Genomic DNA, 18,091 nt, shown 5'->3' with positions numbered 1-18,091 from the left:
ATATGCATGACTATCGTTCACAGTTGCAGCGTTGGTAAAACAACTGCATTACTGCATCAGCTAAATTCTAAATTGTTGACGTTTCATTCACGAATGTCGATTTACGAAATTTTCTTTAAAGATATTCACGAGATTCACCACGTCCTCTTTAAGTGCCTTTCGGTTACGATTTTTCAGCACCTCAGATACTTTTTCAATATTCTTGTATAGTCAATATTCAAGTATGGCCTATAAAGGCATTTTACAAAATCTCCTATTCAGATACTAACCACCGATTCACAGAATTGTGTGTATTGAACCGAGGACCTCGAAACGACGGAGAGGCTTCTTCACGCCATAATCCCCAGTGGTTCACAACCCCACAACAGGCCACAACAGTCCACCCACCCCACCGCTGCCCTACTCCGAACCCAGTCTTATTGTGCGGTTCAGCCCCCAGTGGACCCCTCTGGGAAAGTCTCATACCAGACGAGTGTACCCCAAATGTTCGTGTGGTAGAGTAATAATAGTGTACGCGTACGTGAAGAAAGTGTTTGCGCAGCAGTCGCCGACATAGTATAACTGAGATGGAATAAGGGGAATCAGACCGCATTCGCCGAGGCATATGAAAAGCCTCCTAAAAACCATCCACAGGCTGGCCGGCACACCGGACCTCGACACCAAACCAGTCTTCAATTCTGACTTTCTGGCAGTCGCTAATCTCATTTAAGGTACTCCCATTTACTTTCGTCTCTCTTCAGTTTGATCCAATTTCATATTGTAGTGTGACTGGACTGTTCGTTCCGTTCAAAATTTCCTGCTGTTCTTCCACATTTTTTCTGAGGATGGATTTAAAATTTGGAGCGAAGGACTACATCGCTACCTTATACCATATCCAATTCCAGCACATACTTGTTGGTCTTCAGTTATTACTGTTTCTCTTGGTTCTTGGACACACTGCACACTACCCGTCTTTTCCTACAGCTGGCACCTATTGTTTTGAGAATTCTGAAAAATCTTCAACCATTTTACATTGTCGAAAGCTTTTCCAGAGGAGACAGGCCCATGAACTTGTCTTGACTTAAGTCTTGCTTCCATTATCAAACGGAATGAAGGAACTCCCTTCTGGTACCCTTACCTTTCCTAAAGCTAAACTATTCGTCATCTAACAGATCCTCAATTTTCTTTTCCATTCGGTTGCGTATTACTCGTGTCACTATTAGGCTGTTGTATGGCGGTTCTCGAAATTATGTGCACTTGCTATCTTCGGGATTGTGAGGATGATAGGATGTCTTCAGACACACAGATTCTGCAAACTGGCTTGAATAACTTTTTGGTTGTAACTTCCGCCCAGAAATTTGGAAAATTCCGAAGGAATGTTATTGTGCTTTCAGCCTCTTCGATATCATGTCTTCCAAAGCTGTCTTAAACTCTGATCCAGTATTGAATTCCCTGTGCTTTCATGCTGACTCCCATTTTTTTCTCCTTTCACGCGATGCGTTTCTCTCTCCAGCAGAGGTCTCAAATAAACTTTCTCCATGTTTCAGCTCGCTACAGTACTTTAAAAACGGCATTCCTCTTGCGCTCTTAATGTTGACGCCTTTGCTTTCAGTTTCACCAAAACGTGTACTGCCTATTCTGTACGCTGAACATGTCCTTTCAAAATTCCTCTTTTCGATTTCTTTGCATTTTTCTTGCACTCATTTCACGATGGCTTAGTTTAATCCTCAGTGTCTTATATTGCTATCTTTTCGTAAACATTTATGTGCTTCCTTCTTTCGTTATTCGGTAGAAGTGTTTCTTCTGTTAAGCAATAAAATGCATTACAGAATTCTGCTGTAACTGAGCGAAGTGAATACAGAACAGTAATTATGCGCCTCTGTAACAGATGGACGTGTCCTGTGGTCTTTTCCATTTGCGAAACACAAAGGACCTTTATCAGATTTCCTACTGTGTGTTGTAGCAATTTATGTCTGATACAGACGCATGCCTATTACATAGCATCATTGTGCGATTATTTTGTGGTATTAAAAAAGTAAATGGCGAAATAGATGGGGAAAACTATGACTGATGGTTATATACTTACGGGTTCAGTCTACTGATATTGACAATCTGTCAAGGACATCTAACGCGCACTTTTATTGCTACATGGTGCATAATAGTTCCCCCCCCCCCCACCCCCCCACCCCCTAGGAGATTCTGTGTTCTTTCTGCAAACTAATGCAGCCTGCAAAGCAAATATTACGCCAAAGAGTTGCGGCCATTTGTTCCCTTAATCGCTTATGAACCAAGAACGATACCGGTGATCGCTTGAAACTTGGTTTTTTTTTCGTCAGACGATGTTCAAAACACATAGTTTGACACTATTCGAACTGAAGATGTCTATGGGAATTCAAATGAAACGACGAGGAAACAACGTACAGTTAAAATGTGAACTGACTCATGAAGGAAACATCTTAGACCTGCTCCCTAAAACAGACCCGAACTTTTCGACTCAGTTCACTTAGAATTGGGATTCAATGATAGTGAGGCCCTGTTAGCATCACTTAATTCGGCTGTATATAGAAATACGAAGAAACGTAGGAAGATCTTTGAGCTTAGCCAGAGAGACAAGGAACTTATTTCATATTAGCTGAGTGTCAGCATGAAAATTTCACCCTCAGCACAAACAATGTTGTGTTTTAAAAACGATGGAACACAGCATTCAGTCGTCCTTTTCTTTCTTGCTGGTTTCATTTACGAAATCTAGATTATTGCTGGTGCCATTACCAATGCACTATTTCATAGTATCAATGCGCGTCATTTATCTGTTGTTCGGGCGTCTGTCACAGTTCTTTCAATACTGATTGTAGTAATGAAAGAACTGTGACAGATGCTCGAAAAACAGGAAACTGACATGCACTGAGACTATAAAAAGTGCATTAATAATGGCTAGGCACTAGCCGAAATCTAGATTTGCCAGATCAAACCAATAAAAAGAGGGCGACTGATTGCTGTGCTCTATCATTTGTAAATCATATCACAGTCGCCGAGTGCATCCACATTACTATTGGAAGGTAGCCTGCTCAACAATGCTGTGTATTAACGTAGTCAGAGCAAGGAGATTGAATAAAACTAAATTTAGGCTAAGAGCAGCCATGCTTGAAGCATTCATCGAATTGGAAAAGTAAAATTCTATCAGCTTGACTGGAAGTCCTAAGAAGGTTTTGGGCTTATGTTAAATCAATAAACGTAATAAAGCCGACTGTCTAGGCACATTGTGTTCATAAAGGCCTGGAAAAGCTTGGTGTCACAGAAAAATGTCGAAATATCAACCTACACTTTCCCAAACTGCTTCAAAGAGGAAGATGGCACTATAGTCGTTGCGCGATGGCCAAAGTTGTTGATACAGAGATAGATGTCTATGGGATGAGACAGCAACTGAAATAGCTCTTAGGAGGGAAGCCCACTGGAACCAACGGGATACCAGTACGATTCTAAGAGGGAGTGCTGAAAAGTAATATATCCGAATTGTTAATGTGAAAAATCTTTAACGTATTATAATAACACAAATATTATTAACGTTCCGCATCTTTATTCTTCATGTCTACGTTGTTGTAGCTCTCTGTCGCTAGACGGCTGCAAGCTGTGGCACGTAAAATACCGGTGTACAACGTAACTATGTCGGTGCGTGAGGTACAGCTTGCTGTAATCGAATTTAGAATTCAAAGAGGTCGTCCACTCATGGACCACCCAGTCTTCAGAATAACGATGCCAGACTACACACTAGCGCTGCAACACACGACACTTTGGGATCAACTCATGAGTTCCTAAAATTTAAAGAACACCTCCGAGGACTCCGCTTTGATAGTGATGAAGCGGTGCAAACAGAGGTGAGGTTGTGCCTCCGTCAACGAAGTCATACGTTCTACCGTGATGGTGTCAACAAACTGCTCTCTCGTTGGGAGAAATTTGTTCGTGGCCAGGGAGAATATGGTTGGTTGATTAGTGGGATTGAAGGGATCAGACTGCGAGGGCCATCGGTCCCGGGAGAATACACTCCTGGAAATTGAAATAAGAACACCGTGAATTCATTGTCCCAGGAAGGGGAAACTTTATTGACACATTCCTGGGGTCGGATACATCACATGATCACACTGCCAGAACCACAGGCACATAGACACAGGCAACAAAGCATGCACAATGTCGGCACTAGTACAGTGTATATCCACCTTTCACAGCAATGCAGGCTGCTATTCTCCCATGGAGACGATCGTAGAGATGCTGGATGTAGTCCTGTGGAACGGCTTGCCATGCCATTTCCACCTGGCGCCTCAGTTGGACCAGCGTTCGTGCTGGACGTGCAGACCGCGTGAGACGACGCTTCATCCAGTCCCAAACATGCTCAATGGGGGACAGATCCGGAGATCTTGCTGGCCAGGGTAGTTGACTTACACCTTCTAGAGCACGTTCGGTGGCACGGGATACATGCGGACGTGCATTGTCCTGTTGGAACAGCAAGTTCCCTTGCCGGTCTAGGAATGGTAGAACGATGGGTTCGCTGACGGTTTGGATGTACCGTGCACTATTCAGTGTCCCCTCGACGATCACCAGTGGTGTACGGCCAGTGTAGGAGATCGCTCCCCACACCATGATGCTGGGTGTTGGCCCTGTGTGCCTCGGTCGTATGCAGTCCTGATTGTGGCGCTCACCTGCACGGCGCCAAACACGCATACGACCATCATTGGCACCAAGGCAGAAGCGACTCTCATCGCTGAAGACGACACATCTCGATGTACTGTGGAGACCTCACGCCCCACGTGTTGAGCAATTCGGCGGTACGTCCACCCGGCCTCCCGCATGCCCACTATACGCCCTCGCTCAAAATCCGTCAACTGCACATACGGTTCACGTCCACGCTGTCGCGGCATGCTACCAGTGTTAAAGACTGCGATGGAGCTCCGTATGCCACGGCAAACTGGCTGACACTGACGGCGGCGGTGCACAAATGCTGCACAGCTAGCGCCATTCGACGGCCAACACCGCGGTTCCTGGTGTGTCCGCTGTGCCGTGCGTGTGATCATTGCTTGTACAGCCCTCTCGCAGTGTCCGGAGCAAGTATGGTGGGTCTGACACACCGGTGTCAATGTGTTCTTTTTTCCATTTCCAGGAGTGTATGTTGAGAAAGGCATACGTAAGTATGATATATAAAGAAACAAAGATGTCGAATGTTAATAACGTTTGTTTTATTAAAAAACTTTGAGATTTTTCACATAAAAAATTGGGACGTATCGATTTCATGACCTCTGGTAACATAGAATGTGCAAAGAACTAGCCCCTCTTCTAGCAGCGGTGTATCGTAATTCTCTGGAGGAGCAAAGTGTTCCCAATGATTGGAAAAAATGCATTGATCATTCCCATTTTCAATAACCATCGAAGCACAAATCTATATCCGTACATCTCTGACATCGGTTTGTTGTGAAGATTTGGAGCAAGCCACGCTTCCATATAACGACACTTCTAGAGATCGGAAATTTCCTCGGCAGGGATCGACATGGATACCCAGCTCGCTCCGTTTGTCCACGAGACCCAGAAAGCAGTAGACACCAACGAGCAGATGGACGCCGTGTTTTTCATCTTTCGTAAGACGTTCAGTACAGCTCCGCGTTCATTAAGCGAAATGAAAAAAAAAAAAAAACACGAGCTTACGGAATATCAGACTACCTCTGTGCTTGGGTTCAAGAGTTTCAGAGTTTCCAACAAACAGAACACAGGATGTTACTCTCAATGTAGAGAAGTTTCCAGAAGTAAAAGTAACTTCGGTCAAACCCCAAGGGAGTGTTGTAGACACGTCGGTAGTTTCATGAGGCTCTTCGCAGATGATTTAGTAGTACACAGAGAAGTCGCTACGCTAGAAAATTTTACTGAAATGCAAAAAGACCTCAGAGGATCGACGCTTGGTGCAGGTAGTGGCAACTGATCCTCGACATTAACGAACATCGGTTATAAATAGACTGGAAGACCCATTACTGTGTGATTATACGATTGCAGAACAACCATTTAAATCAGTTACTTCCACAAAATACGTAGTAATATGCGTACTGTGCGTTTTAAAGTGGAACGACTACATACAACTTACAGCAGGGAAGGCAGATTCCAGACTGAGATTCATTGGAAGAATCCTCAGTCCGTTAACGAAGGAGGTAGCTTACAAAGCTCTTGTTCGACAGTACTTTGAATACTGCTCCTCACTATGGGATCAAATCCAGATATCACTTACGTATGCATATTTTGGCAATAGTACGCGTTTAAAGCCCGCAGTAGACGTAAAATGTCGTCCGAAATTGTACTGTATGTTTTCTCGCAAAATTATTTTGAACGGTTAGTTCCGGAAACCACTCGAAGTGTAAAAGATTATGGAAACATAGTGGACCTCTTAGTAACCAATGATTCTGACAATATTGAGCATCATGATGGATAGAAGGATTAGTGACAACAAGGCTGTTGTAGTGTTGTTGTGAGACTGAATATCGTAACATCCAATCCCACCAATAATAAATACAAAGTACATCTTTTTTTAAAAAAAGAAGACAAAACTGGACATCTTTCTAAGAGACAGCCTGCTTTCTTTCCGGGATGACTATGTATGTAAGCGATGGCTGGATGTGGTTTGAATTCAAAGAAATAGCATCGACGGCAATTGAGAGCTATGTACCAACGAAATTAATTGAGATGGCACTGGCCCACCTTGGCACACAAAACGGTTCGAAACACTTGGAGAAGCAACGAAAAAATCATGCAAAATGTAAAAGAACGCAAAATCCCCAGGATTTTACAGAAACTCGAAATTGAGCGCGAACTTCAAAGCGATTTTTTTTTTGATAGTTTACGCAACAAAATTCTGAGTCTAACCCTAGCAGGAAGCTCGAAGCGAATCGGGTCGTATGCAAAGTACAAAATGGTTCAAATGGCTCTGAGCACTATGGGATCTTAACTTCTGAGGTCATCAGTCCCCTAGAACTTAGAACTACTTAAACCTAACTAACCTAAGGACATCACACACACCCATGCCCGAGGCAGGATTCGAACCTGCGTTCGTAGCGGTCGCGCGGTTCCAGACTAAAGCACCTAGAACCGCTCGGCCACACCGGCCGGCCTGTAAAGTACACCTTCGGCAACACGAGATTATTATCTTCACTGCGTGACAACAATGCCGATATCACAGATGAAAGTGCCACTAAAACGAAGTTACTAATTACGGTTTTCCGAAACTCCTTCACCAAAGGAAACGAAGTTAATATTCCTGAATTCGAATGAAGAACAACAGCCAACGTCAGTAACGTACAATTAGATATCCAAGTCAAGGTCCGTTCAGAGTATGCCGATACAATAGCTACATACTTACCAATGTATCTTGGGTTCCCCAAGGAAGAGTTGTAGCCCTCTCCTGTTCCTGATCTACATAAACAATTTAGGAGGCACTCAGAGCAGGTAGTCCTGTTGGATAGTTTGCAGACTTTGGTGTCGTTTACCGTCTGGTATAGTCATCATATGATGAAAACAAATTCCAAAATGATTTAGACAATATACCTGCAGGATGCAGAAAGCGGCAGTTGACGCTAAATAATGAGAAGTGTGAAGCTATACACATGGCTACTAAAGGGAATCTGATAAATTTTCGTTACACTATAAATCACACAAGTCTGAAGGCTGTAAACTCTTCTAAGTGCTTGTTGTTGTTGTTATGGTCTTCAGTCCAGAGACTGGTTTGATGCAGCTCTCCATGCTACCCTATCCTGTGTAAGCTTCTTTATCTCGCAATACCTACTGCAACAAACATCCTTCTCAATTTTGTTAGTGTATACATCTCTTGGTCTCCCTTTACGATTTTTACCCTCCATGCTGCCCCCCCCCCCCCCAATAATAAATTCGTGACCCCTCGATGCCTCAGAACATATCCTACCAACCGATCCCTTCTTCTAGTCAAGTTGTGCCACAAATTTCTCTTCTCCCCAAATCTGTTCAATACCTCCTCATTAGCTACGTGCTCTACCAATCTTATCTTCAGCATTCTTCTGTAGCACCAATTCGAAAGCTTCTACTCTCTTCTTGTCCAAAATATTTATCGTCCATGTTTCACTTCCATGCAAATACTTTCAGAAGCGCCTTCCTAACACTTAACCTATACTCGATGTTAACAAATTTATCTTCCTAAGAAACGCTTTCCTTGCCGTTGCCAGTCTATAACCTCTCTACTTCGATCATCATCAGTTATTTTGCTCCCCAAATAGCAAAACTCATTTACTACTTTAAGTGCCTCATTGCCTAATCTAACTCCCTCAGCATCACCTGACATAATTCGACTACATTCCATTATCGTCGATTTGCTTTTTTTGATGTTCATCTTATATCCTCCGTTCAAGACACTGTTCGTTCCGTTCAACTGCTCTTCCAGGTCCTTTGCTGTCTCTAATAGAATTACAATATCATAGGCGAACCTCAAATCTTTTATTTCTTCTCCATGGATTTTGATTCCTACTCCGAAATTTTCTTTTGTTTCCTTTACTGCTTGCTCAATATACAGATTGAGTGACATCGGGGATAGGCTACAACCTTGTCTCACTCCCATCCCAACAACTGCTTCCCTTTCATGCCCTTCGACTCTTATAACTGCTATCTGGTTTCTGTACAAACTGTAAATAGCCTTTCGCTCCCTGTATTTTACCCCTGCCACCTTCAGAATTTGAAAGAGAGTATACCAGTCAATATTGTCAAAAGCTTTCTCTAAGTCTACAAATGCTAGAAACGTAGGTTTGCCTTCCCTTAATCTAGCTTCTAAGATAAGTCGTAGGGTCAGTATTGCCTCACGTGTTCCAACATTTCTACGGAATCCAAACTGATCTTCCCCGAGATCGGCTTCTACAAGTTTTTCCATTCGTCTGTAAAGAATTCGCGTTAGTACTTTGGAGCTGTGACTTATTAAACTGATAGTTCGATAATTTTCACATCTGTCAACACCCGCTTTCTTTGGGATTTGAATTATTATATTCCTCTCGATGTCTGAGGGCATTTCGCCTGTCTCACACATCTTGCTCACCAGATAGAATTTTGTCAGGACTGGCTCTCCCAAGGCTGTCAGTAGTTCAGTTCTAATGGAATGTTCTCTACTCCCAGGGCCTTGTTTCGACTTAGATCTTTTAGTGCTCTGTCAAACTCTTCACGCAGTATCATATCTCCCACTTCATCTTCATCTACATCCTGTTCCATTTCCATAATATTGCCCTCAAGTACATCGTCCTTGTGGAGATCCTCTATATAGTCCTCCCACCTTTCTGCTTTCCCTTCTTTGCTTAGAACTGGGTTTCCATCTGAGCTCTTGATATTCATACAAGTGGTCCTTTTTCCTCCAAATTTTTCTTTAATTTTCCTATACGCAGTATCTATCTTACCCCTAGAGAGCCGGCCGGAGCGGCCGAGCGGTTCAAGGCGCTATAGTCTGGAACCGCACGACCGCTGCGGTCGCAGGCTCGAATCCTGCCTCGGGCATGGATGTGTGTGATGTCCTTAGGTTAGTTAGGTTTAGGTAGTTCTAAGTTCTAGGGGACTTATGACCACAGCAGTTGAGTCCCATAGTGCTCAGAGCCATTTGAACCATTTTACCCCTAGAGTGAGATATGCCTCTACATTCTTACATTTGTCCTCTAGCCATCCATACTTAGCAGTTTGCACTTCCTGTCTATCTCATTTTTGAGGCGATTGTATTGCTTTTTGCATGCTCCATTTACCGCATTTTTTTTTATTTTCTACATTCATCAAATAAATTCAATATATCTTCTGTTACCCAAGGATTTCTGCTAGACATCGGCTGTTTACCTACTTGATCCTCTTGTAACTTCACTATTTCATCCATCAAAGCTACCCATTCTTATTCTACAGTATTTCTTTCCCCCATTCCTGTCAATCGTACCCTAATGCTCTCGCTGAAACTGTCTAAAACCTCTGTTTCTACCAGTTTATTCAGGTCCCATCTCCTTAAATTCCCACCTTTTTGCAGTTGCTTCAGTTTTAATCTACAGTTAATAAATAATAGATTGTGGTCAGAGTCCACATCTGCCCCTGGAAATGTCTTACAATTTAAAACCTGGTTCCTAAATTTCTGTCTTACCATTATATAATCTATCAGAAACTTTTCAGTATCTCCAGGCCTCTTCTATATATACAACCATCTTTCATGATTCTTCAACCAAGTGTTAACTATGATTAAGTTATCCTCTGTGCAAAATTCTACCAGGCAACTGCCTCTTTCTCTTCTTACCCCCATGCCATATTCAACTACTACGTTTCCTTCTCTTCATTTTCGTACTATCAAATTCCAGTTGCCCATGACTATTAAATTTCCGTCTCCCTTCATTATCTGAATAATTTGTTTTATCTCATCATACTTTTCATCAATCTCTTTGTCATCTGCGGAGCTACTTGGCATATAAAAATGGTTCAAATGGCTCTGAGCACTATGGGACTCAACTGCTGAGGTCATTAGTCCCCTAGAACTTAGAACTAGTTAAACCTAACTAACCTAAGGACATCACAAACATCCATGCCCGAGGCAGGATTCGAACCTGCGACCGTAGCGGTCTTACGGTTCCAGACTGCAGCGCCTTTAACCGCACGGCAGTTGGCATATAAACTTGTACTACTGTGATAGATGTGGCATTCGTGTCTATCTTGGCCACAATAATGCGTTCACTATGTTGTTTGTAGTAGCTTAACCGCACTCCTTTTTTTTATTCATTATTTTACCTACTGCTGCGTTACACCTTATTTGATTTTGTATTTATAACGCTGTATTCACCTGACCAGAAGTCTTGCTCCTCCTGCCACCGAACTTCACTAATTCCCACTATATCTAACTTCAACCTATCCATTTCCCTTATTACGTTTTTTAATCTACCTGTCCGATAAAGGAATCTGAGATTCCACGCTCCGATCTGTAGGACACCAGTTTTCTTTCTCCTGATGACGACGTCGTCTTGAGTTGTCCCCGCCGGGAGATCTGAATGGGGGACTATTTTACCTCCGAAATATTTTACCCAAGAGGACTCCATCATGATTTAATCATACAGTAAAACTGCATGCCCTCGGGAAAAATTACGGCTGTAGTTTCCTCTTGCTTTCAGCCGTTGGCAGTACCAGCACAGCAAGGCCGTTTTGGTTAATGTTTCAAGGCCATATCAGTCAATCATCCAGACTGTTGTCACTTCAACTACTGAAAAGGCTGCCGCCCCCTCTTCAGGAACCACGCGTTTGTCTGGGCTCTTAACAGATATCCCTCCATTGTGGTTGCGCCTACGGTACGGCTATCTGTATCGCTTAGGCACGCAATCCTCCCCACCAACGGCATGGTCAATGGTTCATGGGGGGACTAAGTGCTTACGGATTACAATTACTTAGATTTGGAAGATCATACAGATAATGCTATGGGAAAGTAAACCAAAAACTGCGATTTATTTCAGAACACTTAGAAAATGCTTACACCGCACTTGACCACCTTCTTCTGGAGTTATGGTGTGGGATCCGCATCATTTGGGGAGGGCGACGAAAAGGTTCAAAGAAGGGCAGCTCTTTTTGAATTATTGTGCATAGAGGAAGAGTACCACGGACATGATTCGTGAACTGGTGTGACAGTCATTAACGCAAAGCCGTTTTTCGTTGCAGGATCTTCAACTTTCTCCTCGTATTGCGAACATATTCAGTTGGTGCTCACCTACACAGAGAGATATGACCGTCGTGATGAAATAATGGAAGTCAGAGCACTCGCAAAAGATTTAACTTCCCGTTTTTCCCGAGCGCCGTTAGAGAGTATAACGGTAGCATGAATTTTGTTCGACGAACCAACTGTCAGGCACTTAATCGTGAACTGCCGAGTAATCATGTACATGTAGCCGTAGATACGTTAAGACGCTTACAGTGCCATCTATTGGTAATTTTATTCTTCCAGTGACGTTGCCTTGTGCCAATAATACGTTGTTCCAATTTGACGTCATTCTGAGAAGTGGTTCTCCTTCTACAGCGTTTTAAAATTGGAACTTAATAATTACAGACACCATGTATATCATCATCGTGCTTGAGATTTCTGCCACTGCAACTCAATTTATTTTTCGGCGGTGCTTGCGCATTATTTGCAGTCGATGTCAGAGAGGTTTGCCGCGAGCACGCTACGGCGCTCGCAGTCTGTGGCCGTAGCGGGAGTCAGGCAGCGATAGCTGGTGCGCGGTGTGCAAGAAAGGGAAAGGAGAGCCACGGTCCGCTGATGCAGCTGGGTGAGCGGCCACCGCGCCGGCCGGACTGTGTGTCGAAGCTGTGGCTGTGGCTGTGGCCGCAACCGCAGAGCACGAGCGGCAGCCATAAGCTGCGCGCCCCGCGCACCGAGTGCAAGCTCTTTGCTTGTCTGCCACTTCTCGGTATCAGGGGCGGAGGGCTGGACCACGTGGCTGTAGTGGAACAACAGGCATAGGGAACACGCTGCCGGTCTGCTGCTGCCTCGATGCCGCGTATCGAATGCAGCGTCACCAGACGGGCGCTGTACATTCACCAGCAACCGATGCAATCTCTCGGCACGGCATTTTCTCGATGTTCTGGAGCACGGTGCCTGGGGGCCATTAGCATGGTGCTCAGCTGAGGCTGCTGCATGCCGTCTATTTGTGTGAGCGACGTTGTTTTCTCGGTCATTGTCATTTGTATGATTTTGTGTTTGCTGGGGTTTCAGCTGTCATCCGTGTCATCTTCGTGTTGGTGTTGCCTACCGCACATGAGTTAGTGACTTGTTAAACTGTGTATGTCAGTTCCTTGGTCTCTCGTGTAAGTGATAGGGTCTGTTATGCAAGGCCATGTTTCGTTCTCGCTAGCTTTTGTTGGAATTAGTGTTATGGGTGGGTTCTTTTTTTATTTATGTCTGTAATCGTGTGTTTTAGTGCTGCAAAGGACTATCATGCATCGTTGAGAGGTTGAGATTTCCAGTGTCTCAATTTAACAAGTATAAATATTGTGTACGTTCTTGTGCAAAAGTTTGTGATTACAGATTAACTGTGAGTATCCTTTTCCCTTTCGTTCCTTTTTTGAGTTATTAGGAAGAGGTCAGGTTAGTTAAGACCATTCTTGTTCAAAACGTGGTTCCTGTTGATGTAATAATTTTTAATTAATATCTTCTCACTATTTATTGAAATAAACGATATGACTGGTTTATCGTCCTTAATGCTGCATGGCAAGATGCATATTTGAGGCATTTCGGACATTTAATTCACTGGCTGATTTTGTCCTCAGTCCGTAAAACTGCTTAGTGTTTTTATGTTTATTCCGAATACTATCGACTGAGTTGTTAGAATTTAGTCGGACCTGTAATGCTACTTTTAAAAGTTTATTTGCGTTCATGACCACTACTAATTTCGCCAGTTGTAGGCACGAGTTCAAGTCAGAAGCTAATTATATATGTCTAGAATATGAAATGTAAGGGAATAAAGGGGCAGTTTCAGAAACAGAAGGGTGATACTTTGCGGAAGGAGAAGGATCTGGTCTGATCTTACATTCTGTGAAGGAAACATTTATGTGTGTGTTGTGCTATCTAGAGAGTTAATAGACTTATGATATATTGCGCATAAACTGTTATGATGATATTGCTTTTCTCAGAGATGTCACAGCATGCACGTAATGTGTTCCCAGGTTGTTTACAAATGGTAAAGGATTCTAATTAATATACGCAGTGCTCTCGGACTACGTACGCGTATCCCTGTTAATAATTTCGTTTCAAAGAATTATCTGAAGTATTTGCTCTAATATTTTGAGTTTCGATATTCGTCAGTAGAACTGAATTTATCGTCTCTCTTGTATAGTTGTGTTCTGATAATATATGAAGGGCATAGCTGAGTCTTATTGGTCGCTTTAGTATAACGTACATAAACGATAACAGCCAAACGTTTTTATAGGTATTGTAAGGTAAAATATCTCACAGTCAAATGTAACAAATATATTCTGAGACTTAGCCGTTGTTATCAGATAGCGTGAATTCGCTCTTGCAATGATGTGTAAAGTTGAGATTCTGGTTTCTACTAGAAAATGAGGTGAAATCTGTCCAGTAAAACCACTAGCACTTCCATTCCCCCACTAAAACGGCTTTTGTCGTTCCAGTTTATTTCTGACATTAGTGGAACAGTGCGTTTAAGCTTATTAACAGAAAGGTAAGTGAAGCAGCAAACAATAAAAAGCAGAGTTGAATCACTAGTATTATTCACAAGCACCGCTGGACAAGCTTCGATGCCTTTAGATAAAAGGATGTATGATGAAATGTGGGATAAAATATATGAAGTGGCATGAAATACTATGACTTTGGTTGAGTGAAAGGCAACCGACCGATAAGTAAAGGGAACATGGTTAAAAGGGAGAGAAGTCTGGGTGGGATGGGATCAGATGGGACACATTCCTATAGTTTTTGTGATAGGATTCATAAAAATGGTCTGTTAATGCGAGAAGAGAAAGTAAGGCGGAGTGCATTTTAATACTGCAAAAAAAAAAAAAAGATATATTTAAGATCCACGGAGAAATGACTGGTCTTGTGTATCTAGGACTGGAACAGTGGAACAGTCAGCTGTGCACAGTAGTTAGGCGCTGCAATAAAAACTGGAACCGGTAAAAGAAACGAAGCATACACTGAAAAAGTCTATGTAGCCTAATTGATGTTTGTGTCAACTGCGTGAAGGAAGTATTAATTAGCTATGATATGAAAATAATTTATTGTGTGTAAGGTAGGTGCCAGCCTGTGACGTCAGTGTCTGTGTCCTTTATGAGCTGCAAATGACGGAGGACGAAGGTTTTCTTTAGTCAAACTATTGCGTGGTTCTCTGATAACTAAAATCTTAGAAGCAATGAATTAGGATGGCTGATAGTGTATTTAAATTTCAGTTCCCTCAAGTTCTAGTCCTTTATCTTAACGAGTAATAACGACTAATCAGTTCACTTTAATTCTTTACAGACTTAACCTGTAATCGATAATTCCTTATCATGTTTTTACTGTGTTAATGTCATAGGAACTCATTCACTCTATGTACCAAAGATACCAAAAATATGGGCAATTGGCGGACTAAAAGTACTCAAAGCAGCTGATTAGCGTTAGAGGCATATGGGGATGACTGGGGAATTTATTTTCGTAATACGGATAAGAGCACACGAGAGTTTAAATTATCTTTGGTTTCTCTAACCATACTCCGGGAAAACGGTTTACTTTCATAAGACTGATACCCACATTTAATTTATTGACGGTCTTTACTTCACTGATTCTTAAACTACAGACAGAATAAAGGAAAAATCGAATACATCGACTTAAGGTTTGTGCCTACTGTATAACTTAATTTTATGTATTATATTTGAAGCAACCGAGGCTCGAGTGATAACTATAAATGAAGGTACGAATTTCACTTTCAGTCAGCTAAACATCTTCGTTTTAAATTTACGCGGAGACATTTCGGACACAATGGATCGATTGTCAGCTGCTCTGCCCTTTCATATTTTTTTAAGCCTGCGTGTTTAAATATAAGATACGCATACGAGGACATAAACATATATTTTTACGCAGGGACCATTTCTTACCAGTGCTCCCGACACAACATATCTCTGGAAACAGAGATAACTGCATTACATTGGCAACAAATTACAAAAGACAATTTAAGAACACCAGACGACGTAAACATTCACATTCCAAGCAACCAAATGTTGGTTAGTACTAGGGTGCGCAAAATCTTAGATAAAAATGAAGATTTTAGTGTTGGACATCCATGAAAACAACGTCATCATTCACATATCATCATATCCCCCTTATATAGAAATACAAGCAACATTTAGAAACAGGCTACACAGGGCATTTGTAATTTTATCAATGGGTTGTTCTCTTCAGCAAAAAATACAGTCCATTAAAAAAGAAACATGAATCAATAGAATTATAAAGTAAGTTAATTAAACACATTCCGTAACTCAAGCAAGGAAATATAGTTGTGGAGACTATGCACTAAAATAAAATGTTCCACGTGGAAATATTTTTTAACATGTAATCAACTTTTGAGGAAGTCAAGTTTTCACATACCTCTGGGCAGTAACGATAGACTGAGAAAACATCTAATGTACGGCATATACGTCCTTCAGCATCCGCTATAACACTTTAAAGAGCTAAAAGCTCACAATGGAAACAATGAGCAATTTTGCTGAGAGATTTAATTGCATTTTGCAGCCACGAAGTTTTAAGAAACTTCGTTGCTATCCACTGCTAGTTACTTATTCGTGGCCGGCCGCTGGTGGTTGAGCGGTTCTAGGCGCTTCAGTCTGGAACCGCGCGACCGCTACGGTCGCAGGTTCGGATCCTGCCTCGGGCATGGATGTGTGTGATGTCCTTAGGTTAGTTAGGTTTAAGTAGTTCTAAGTTCTAGGGGACTGATGACCTCAGATGTTAAGTCCCATGGTGCTCAGAGCCATTTGAACCATTTATTTATTCGTATTTGTTCGTTGAAATTAACTGTAACGTGTATATCCTAACCCGTTACATTTATGTGTCTTGTACAGAGTTTATGTCTTTGATTGTAGGAAGTAGGTTCATTCTAACCGCTTTGTAGCTTAAACTTTCTCTAATTGTTTCACAGGTAAGGTTTATATCATATACCATCTTTAAGTTAAAGCTGCGATCTGATGCTGTATTGTCCCATGTATTGAACTGCTTTTGTTTCCTGAGGAATCGCACTCTAAGTAATAAGGAAGGAAATGCTTCGTTTGGCAATAATAATTTGTTTCTATCGTTGTTTCACACATACTCTACATAACTTAGATTTGGTTTAAAACACACACTGAGACAACACGGAGGGACAAATTTGAAAGAAAAATAATCTTGACCTTCTTGAGTTCCACAACTGAATCTTGTAAATATTAATAAGAAGTCTCCGTAGCTGTATTAAAACGCATTTGTTATATTACGAAAGGTTTCGTTCGAGAGACGATCATTAGGTTACACTGATATTAGTCTCCCAAGAAATCCCCACAGAAGGGAGGGATTTGTTACGAGACTGTTGGCAGTGTAACCTATCGTTCATGTGAATGAAACCGCTCGTGACGTAATAACTGTGTATCAGTACAGCTGTATTTGTTTTTTACTAATATTAAAATTTCATGTACATACATACTCCGCAAGCCACCACATAGCAAATAGCGGAGGCTACTTTGAAGGTGTCACGCCGTCACTAGTGATAGTGGATCCGTGGGGTCAGCACAGACATAGCGCACAGTTTACCGTGAAGATTTTTACGAGTGAAAGTATCCGTAGAATGAGCTTACCGTTGGTAGCTGGATAGTCTCGATACAGTTCCCATTGACGTTTGTAGAGCCTGAAGAACATCTTATGGGGGCCGCTATGGCTGAGTACGAACGCGCCCCCAGTGGTGGGACTTCGGCCTCCTGTTTGACAGCGGACGCAGCCGACAGGAGTACAACCACACACAGCACGAGAGGCGACCACATGTTGCCCGAGTACTGTCTCAGGCGGCAGTGACAGCAAGGGCACCTTCCCGCTCGCTTTAACAACCACCAGTTTCGAAGTGGAGGCCACCGGGTTAGCTTTTGCACACAATCCGGTTTTCGCGGGCAACTCGTAGCACTTCCTTATACACTGAAGCGCCAGAGAAACTGGTATGGACATGCGTATTCAAATACAGAGATATGTAAACAGGCAGAATACGGCGCTGCGGTCGGTAACGGCTATATAAGACAACAGGTGCTGGCGCAGTTGTTAGATCCGTTTTTGCTGCTAGAATGACAAGATTTAAGTGAGTTTGAAGTTGGTTTCATAGTCGCGCATGAGCGATGGGACGCAGCATCTCCGTGGTAGCGATGAGGTGGGGATTTTCCCGTACGACCATTTCACGAGTGTACCGTAAATACCAGGAACCTGCTAAAACATCAAATCTCTGATAACAGTGCGGCTGGAAAAAGATGCTGCAAGAACGGGATCAACGGACAACTGAAGAGAGTCATTCAACGTGACAAAGATTCAACCCTTCCACAAATTGATGCAAATTTCAATTCCGGGCCACCAACAAGTGTCAACGTG

At 42.4% G+C, this 18,091-nt stretch overlaps 1 long non-coding RNA gene across 1 annotated transcript in view; it reads right to left on the bottom strand.

The window, feature by feature from the left end:
- Positions 1 to 17,637, bottom strand: part of LOC126475414 (uncharacterized) — a 50,857-nt gene extending 33,220 nt beyond the window's left edge. Inside the window, exon 1 of the long non-coding RNA XR_007586723.1 lies at positions 17,320 to 17,637. This is a non-coding gene — a long non-coding RNA (uncharacterized LOC126475414). The remainder of the gene's footprint in view (positions 1 to 17,319) is intronic.
- Between the last annotated feature and the right edge of the window lie 454 nt (positions 17,638 to 18,091).

The sequence above is a fragment of the Schistocerca serialis genome, chromosome 4 (assembly GCF_023864345.2).
Source record: "Schistocerca serialis cubense isolate TAMUIC-IGC-003099 chromosome 4, iqSchSeri2.2, whole genome shotgun sequence".
NCBI classification, from domain to species: Eukaryota; Metazoa; Arthropoda; class Insecta; order Orthoptera; family Acrididae; genus Schistocerca; species Schistocerca serialis.
The sequence above is the reverse complement of the archived record's forward strand: the minus strand, read 5'-3'. Positions and strand labels throughout refer to the sequence as shown.